The sequence below is a fragment of the Camelus ferus genome, chromosome 6 (assembly GCF_009834535.1).
Source record: "Camelus ferus isolate YT-003-E chromosome 6, BCGSAC_Cfer_1.0, whole genome shotgun sequence".
In the NCBI taxonomy this organism is placed as follows: domain Eukaryota; kingdom Metazoa; phylum Chordata; class Mammalia; order Artiodactyla; family Camelidae; genus Camelus; species Camelus ferus.
This window is the reverse complement of record NC_045701.1, coordinates 631600-639762: the sequence shown is the minus strand read 5'-3', so window position 1 is coordinate 639762 and position 8163 is coordinate 631600.

The window sequence follows — 8163 nt, the reverse complement described above, 5'->3', positions numbered from 1 at the left end:
CCCCGCTCTGAGATGGGTTTTCCTAATCAAGTCACGAGGTTTCACAGGGCCTGCTGTGCACTGTGGACTTCATCCCAGGACCCGGAGCCTCGGGCCACCCTCCTCCTTGGGCAGGTGCCGGGGCAGCAGCTTTGCCTGCCTGCAGCCTGGTCCAGGGCCCCCTGCTCTGGGGACCTGCAAGATGGCTCACAGCCGGCCCTGGGCCAGGCTTCCATGCCCTCAGTGTTCACCATCGGTACCGAGCTCCTGGGACTGGCTGATGAAAACAAAAAGGAAAGAAAAACTGTCGCTCGAGCTTCACTTATCGTCTCTCCTGATGGCTGACTGGCTCTGGGGCCGCCTGTGGCTACCAGGCAGAGCGAGAAGAGAGGAGGCCGCACGCCGCGGAGCCGGGGGCCGCGTCAGCAGGGACGCTCACTCTCACTGAAGAGGTGGGACTGGTCCTTCCTGAGTGACCGCTGTCGTGCTTCAGGTGAAGAGTGACTCTCCAGGGAGACGTGATCTTATGGGACATATGTGAAGGGTGGTTTGGAAGGGTCTGGGAGCCTGGTCGGGGCAGAGGGGGGACCTCACAGTCGCTGGGCAGGGGGTACTGGTGACCAGCACCTGTGCGGCCCTCAGAGGCTTCTAGTGCCCTGGACGCTTGACTGTTAACTCCATCAAGTTCAGTGACTCCTGGAAGGTGTGCAGGGGCCATGTGGAGGAAGACTGGTCCCCAGGTGGGGGTCAGCGACCAGGGAGTTCATCCTCCTGGGCACTTTGTGTAGCTTTCTCTGCTGAGACAAGGATGCTCACAGAGTCAGCGGCTCACACGGCACCTGCTGTTCACGACCAGGATTTGGGACACAGTTCTGTCCAAGCAGATGTTTCACGCTGTTCTCCTCCCTGGACTCTTTCCTCAGAAACGCCTGAGCCTTGAGTGGGGCCACTGCTGCATCTGGAAAACTAGTTATCTATTTATCCCACTAGTTTAATGAGTTAGCTGGTTAGTTTTGTTGCCTGAAGTGTCCAGAGTGAAGAATGAGATGCAGGGATGGGCTCACGTCAGTCAGGCTCTGCAGGGCCCAGTCCAGCCCTTCTGGACGGCCGGGCAGGAGGGGAAGGCGGCACGGGGCACCTCCCCTCTGCTGCCCCCTGTTTCCTCCCCTCCCAGCTCTGTCTCTCCCCCTCCCCTTCCACCTCATCCCCCACAAAAGCCAGGCTCCAGACACAAAAGGGACTTGAATGTCTGGGAGGACTCAGGCACAGGGATCTACTCAGAGTTTACTTTGGGTTTGGCTCCCAGCTGTTAGAAAGAGGACTCCTCCCTTCAGCTCCACTTGCCCAGGGGTCCCTGCAGCTGCCGGGCCAGGCCCAGTGGGGGGCTAGCCCCACCACCAGCATACACAGACCACAGGAGGTCGTGCCCTTGAGGACCAGACTGTACTTTCTGCAGAAGCGCTGGGAGCTCCTGCTCTTTTTAAGAACCATTAGAGCTCTGATTCCAAGGTCACACATACGCTGATGAATTTGAGGTGTGAGCCATTCAGGATTCAGTGAATGTTTGAAATCCAGGGTCAGCTGGTCCTGTTGTGCAAGCCCTGTCTGTCACATTCCAGGAAGACACATTTGAGAAGAATAGAAAGGGAATTAATTAAAGTTTTAGCATAAAAGCCACCTCCATTCAAGAGACACTTTCATTTTTGCCTACAAGAATTTCATGCCTGTATGAACTCAGAACAGAATTCACCAGACTTAGTGTGTCATCCACAACTTTAAGCTTCTTGGATGTCTTCCACGTGTAAGCAGGGGAATGAAATGCGGAGAGGAGGATGTCTCCAGGAAGCGGTTGGGTACCTCGCATTGTGTCCCGTGGAGGCAGCTACGACCTCATAACACAGAGAAAGTTGGACTGTTTGGGGTGGGCTGGAGGGTTTGGGCTGCATCTATAAATAAATCCTTATTTAATTTTTACAAGATCTGCAGTGCAAATTTAACAGTTAAATTTTCCAGTCTTGTTTATCTTTGTTTGTTTGAAACAAAGTTTATGTGATCACAATGAAGGCATTTGGGATGCATTTTTAAAAGCACTAAAACGAGTCAATAAAAATAGGAAGACGTTCTTTCTTTAAGAAAGCAGGGCTCACACTGATGGAGGGCAGCCTTTTTACATCAGCCAAGTTTCCTGTGACCAATTTGGGGTCACATTTCCTTGAACTTTTAATAGTTGAGCCCAAGATGCTGACCAGGTAGATAAATGAGAAAAAAGGGACAGAGCTCACACAGACAATGCAAACACCGGACATGGCCAGAGGGGATCATAGAGGCCCTGAATTCTGACCAAAAATTAAATGTTTTTGAACAAAAATTCAGAGTTGGTCTAATTTCCGATGGTTTTGGGGGGCTTCTGGCCCCACCAGGCAGGCCAGGACCTCATCATAATCACTGCATCTTCAGTGGCTTTAGGGATGGGCTATTTGCGGAGAGGATGCGGGGGCCCAAGTCTAAGGCAAGGCCCAGCAGGGTTGCCTGGCCTTTCCAGTACCCAAGGCCCAGGCTGAGCCCCAGGTTAAACTGGTCTCTGGCAGGGAGACCCAGCCAGCTGTGCCCCCTCGACAACCCTGCAAGTGATGCCTGTGTGCAAACTGGGGTTCTGAATTCTCTCAGTGCAAAACACTTGGGGCTCTCACTGCACTGTGTCTGTGGGCTGGAGGCACTGGCACCGCTGGATGCTTCTTAGGAATGCAGCCTCTCAGGCCCCTGTCTGAGGTCCACAGCCTCCTCCAGCATCCAGGTGCTCTGTGCACCATCAGCCTGAGCATGGCTCCCGCACGCCGACTGTGGAGCAGTCCAGGACAGGCACAGGACCCAGGCATGAGCACAGGGTTGCTATAGAAATTTGAGATGCTTGTTGGTCTAATAATAAAGTAAAACCTGGGCTTGTGTGTTGACGACACACTGCAGGCACTGGTTCTACCGCAGGAAAACGTGAGGCAAACCCAAGGCCGGCCTGGTGCCCTGGGCGCGGGGACAGGTCAGGACCCTGGACAGCGGCACAGGAAGCTTCAGGCACCCCGTGTGCTCGGAGCGGGCTGGGGAGTAGGTGACAGGGCCCCTCCTGAGGTCAAGGGGTCTCGGGAAGGCCGGAGGGACCCCAGAGACCACATCTGAGGCCACCCTGCTCCTAGGGCCGTGTCACTGGAGTGAAGAGATCATCTTTATGACAGTAGCGGGAAAGCCTCAGCAAGAACGCAGACCAGGTTCACATCCCCCCTCGGGGACACTGTGGAAGAAACAGGAAAAGGGCTCTTCTGGCATCTCTGCATCAACCTGAGATGGTTTCCCTCTGAGATAAACCTGGGCCGTGTCACTAACTGTCAGCAGTCCCTGTAGTGTCTCTGTGGGGTAATTTTCTGCCCCTGAGCTTCTGAAGGAAGGAAAATGAGAGGAAAGTCGTCAGTCATGCTGACATTGGGGTGAAGAGGCTGAAACTCAGTGCAGAGAAACAAATAAGTCAAGAAGAAATTGGGGAAAACACTGTGAGGTTTCCACAAATGGGGCCCAAACTCGAGCAGCCAGGGTTACGTTCAACGTTCACTCTGGCTCGGCTGGAGGAGTGACAACCTGGGGGTTGGCCCAGCACGTGGTGCCACCCGTCCCCCAGCCCCGGGACACACGCTGCCCTTCCCACTAGGCCCTGTCCGGGGTCCTCCTGGGCTGGCTTTCTGGGAACTGGACCCAGCAGCCTGCCCTGCAGGGGGTCTGCATCTTCAGATTTGGGGACCCATCCTGTGTGTCCGTGTGTGAATATCAGTTTATTTCCCAAAAGATGCAGCTTCAAGTTCTCTGGTCAGTTGGAAGATCGTAGCTGGTCAAGATTTACTTCAGTCCTTCGACACAAGCTCCACTCAGTTTTCCCCTTTTATGTAGAGTCTCCAATTCTGGTGAATAAGCTTTAACTGTAAAGGATTTTTAAAACACACCTTTCCTTCTCTGTGGATAAATTTGACCTGGGATTAGCCCTCTATCCATTTTCCCTTGGAAACTCAGTAAGTCTGGGGCATCTGGGGACAGCAGTGCTGAGGGTGGAAGTGACCCCAGGCAGAGTCTGTGTGAACTATGAACTGTGACCCCAGACATCTGCTGGGAAGATGGAGCTCAAGGCACCTGAGTGTGAGGACCCCTGTGATGCACGTGCTCCTGGAGGACCCTGGCAGTTCCTAGAGATGCTGTTCTCACGGCCGAGGGGCTCCAGTGCTGCACCGCCCAGCAGGGAAGTTGCTGCCACATGGGCTATTTAGGTTTAAATCTGAGTCAGTTAAAATGAATGAAATGAAAGTTTCACTTCCTCAGTCTCAGGGCTGCATGTGGGGAGGGGATGCTGTGCCCCATGGGGCAGACACACAGCCCTCTGTCCTCCCCAGATTTCCCTGTAGGCTCTGGTTTCATGGAGGAGGTGGATTCCCCCACCCCAGGCTCCCCTTGGGGGAGAAAGCCGCTGAAGAGGAATGCTTCGTGCCGCCCTCAGCTGGAGTCAGGTGATCTCGAAGTCTCAGAGTCTAGTTAACAAGACCTCCGGTAGGGGTCACAAGCTGATTGTGACTAACTGACTAGCTAATTAAGTGACTGAATAGAACCACCCTGCAGAGGCAAGTGTATACAAATATTTTAGCTCTGTTTCCATCTACCATTATTATATGTGTATTTTCAAAAATATGCTCTTCGTGAAGTCAGAAACACTTTTATCGAGCTTGTCTCATTTTCAGCTCCTTCACCAGCAAACACCTAGCATGAGGCTCATCTCCCCCGAGCATCTCTTTTGAGAATCCTAAGACGTGAGTGTCCCTTCCCCAAGACCTGCTCTGACTCACCGACTCAGCTCAGGTAACACACAACCTCAGTACAGACAGAAAAGTGATGCTTTCTGAGCTGCAGACACCAAGTACAGTGAGGTTTACTACGTGAATGTTCAGTATTTTTTAAGATATGTGTTTCTTAGTCTGAGCAGTAAACTCAAAGTGATCCTTACTTAAGGATTTTTATTGGAATCTGCTTTTAATGAAGATTTTCACAAAAATGAGTAACTGATGTCAATATTTAACACGGATGTTTGGACAATGTGATTTTTTAAATGTGGAATTAAGAGTAAAAAGAAATGCCATTCCTCCTAAAACAGTGAATAAAGGCAGGACACTTAGAAAAGGGTGAAGAGAGGCCACCGAGGAGGCACGACCCCTCCCATAAGAGGGGGACGAGACCAGGTTCCCACTTGAATGCTGTCCTTTCTTCTGCCCCGAGTCTGCAGCATGACTGCCTTGCAGACCCAGCTCGCCGTCCTCTGAGAGCGACCCGGAGGGACACAGGTCCTGAAGGGACAAGGTGTGTGAAATGGCCAGGAGGGGCCAGCAAAGCCCCAAACTAAATTCCACGGTCTGTTTCCTGCTGACCTGTCCGCAGCAGTTCTCCTTGGAGCCTGGGGTGGCCACGTCCGCTGTGGGCCTCACGTTTTATTCCGGGGGTGCCTGTTCAGTGACTAGGGGGTAAACCGTGTCAAAATCAGCAAATAATGTCGCACAGTCATGGGCTTCGGAGCAACGCTCTCTCCCACTTCATCAGATGCAGGTTTGGACTTGCGAGTCAGTGAGGCCCTTTCAAATGCTGGAACCAAGCTTGGGAACCAGAAAAGGTATCCAGTAGACAGTACACGAACCTGTCACTCTGCTTGGGGGCAAATGAACTCTGGCCTGTGAAGCATTTCACAGGGATGCTGAGCAGGTATCACTCTAGGAAGAGCGTGGTCACATTCACAGTAAATTGAGAAAATTTTAAAAATCTTTTGCAGAACACACAACCTTTGAGAATCTGTTTAGATTTTTTCCTATGTAATCAATGCTATTGATTTCTATTGCAATTAAAAAATACATTCTCACTGAAGACCTGTTTGCCACCACATGATGTGCAAACTGCATTTGAGAGCCATCATGTTCTTTAGGGGCATTTTCCATGTCCTCAATGTATTCCCTAAACCCTGTCACCTTCCCAGGCCCCCTCTAATCCTGCACGTTGTAATTATTTCTATTATAAGTTACAAATTGAGGATATTTCCCACTCCCTCACCTGGGAGAGGGGGAAGCAGTGAGGGGCTCTCAGTCTGTTTCTTTCTGTTTGGTGCACAGGGGACCCTGTCCCACTGGGACCCTGAGCACAGGGAACTCCGCCCCACTGGGACCCTGAGCATGGGGGACCCTGGCCCTGCAGGAACCAGGAGGAGGGTGTGTGAGGCTAACCTCTCCAGCCGGAAGGTGGTTCAGGATTTTCACATCTGTTCTTCGGGGTTGCTGGTTTTCTGGGGGTGGGCACGGCGGTCAGGAAAGACAAAAGTAGGGAAAGGATCCTGCTCAGGGCTCTGAGGGCAGAGGCCCAGCCGACCGGAGCCTGTGGCCTTGCAGGGTTTCATGGTGCAGCTCCGGCTGTGACCGCCCCTGGAGGCCAGGTCCCTGCACTTCCTGCCGACCACCTGGACCCCAGAGGGCCAGACTGGGGTGTGCGTGGAGGTGTACGGGTGCCCCCACCATGAGTCCACCCATGCACAGGGCACCCAGAGGGCAGGCATGGCTTTCCTAACCTCACCTTCATGCTCCTGCAAACCTGAGACAGAACCCAGACTGTTCTCCTCGGTCTCCTGAGTGTCTGTGCTCAGCCAGGCTGGGCTGGGCCCTGCCCCGTCTCTGTCTCTCTCTGTCATGTCTCTCCTCCCCTCTCTGTCTCCCTCTCTCTCTCTGTCTCTGTCTCTATCTTTGCCTCTCCTTCCCTCCCTCTGTCTCTGTCTCTCTCTGTCTCTCCCTCCCTCTCTGTCTCTGTCTCCCTCCCTCTCTCTGGACACCCTGTCACTTCACAAACCCCGAGTGGGGAGAGGGCAGGGGTCTCACCCACATGCAGCCCCACGTCCTCGGACGCGGCCTGGGTGTCAGTGATGTAGACCCGGGTCCCAGTTGCTCACTGACCGTGCGGACACCGGTCAGGACCTGCTCTCCGAGTAGCACTGTGTCAGTGGTTTGACATGGGAGGTGTGTCTGTGTCCCTAACGAGGAGGCAATGACACTAGATTGTACAGAAGTGTGAGGTCGGGAGTGAGCTGGGACAGGGGGTGGGTCCATCAGGGTCCAGGAGGTGGGTTTATGGCTGTCGACAGTAACAGGGCAGGTGTCAGATGCTGGGGCGCAGGGGCACCCAGAGCTTAGCATCCAGGCTGGGCCTGCCACGCCACCACTGTCTCCCCGCTCAGGCGGGTGAGTACACCCCCTCCCAGCATCCTGGCTGCGGGGATTTCCTCCTGGGGTTTGTGCCCCCCACACGCCCCCTCCCCAGACACCCCAAGTCTCTGAAGGCGCTCACTTGACACAAGAGGCCCCCTGAGCTTGTACCTCCATGAGTCTCTCCAGCTCAGAGGTGGTGCCCTCAGGAAGGTCCTGTCTCCAGGCATTTCCCGGAGCTGCTGGAGCTGAGGGCACCCCCAACCCATCCCCAGGGAGCCTGGCTGAGCCTCTAAAATTAGGAGAACCTGTCATGGGGAGCAGGAGGGTCTGCAGAGAACTCAGGAGATGACCCCTCCCCGCAGCCACAGCCAGGAGATGTGAGATGCCATCTTTTATCCCAGTGATGAGAGGCGCCCTTTCACAGCTCCTCCTTGAAGAGAGGCTCAACTCAGCCTCCAACAGGTGGTTCACGGGTGTCCTGCTCCCCTGCTCCCGCGTCTCCCTGTGTGGTCTAAGGACAAGCCACTCCTCCACCTGGACGACTGCGGGCAGCCCCCCCCACCCCAGCCCGCACCTCCATCCTGGTCACTGCCCAGTCCCCCTGGACAGGCCCCGCTCTCTCACAGCCTCGGGCTCCAGGCCCTACCCCTGCAGTCGGGATAAACCCTGGACCCTAGATGGACCCCAGCAGACTTGTCTCCACACCTTCTCCTCCCTTCCTGGTCCTCACACGCTCACCTGCCCTGAAGCACCGTCTCTTGTTTTACATTTCCTGGGTTCCTGGCATTAAGGGAGCATCTACTTGTTGAGTGACAAGGATGATCACTGGGGACTGTGGGGATAGGGAACACAGGGCACCCTGACCACAGGAGGGAGCAGGCAGGGACCCCCGGGGAAGGGGTCTCTGCAGATGGACTCCAGCCACAAG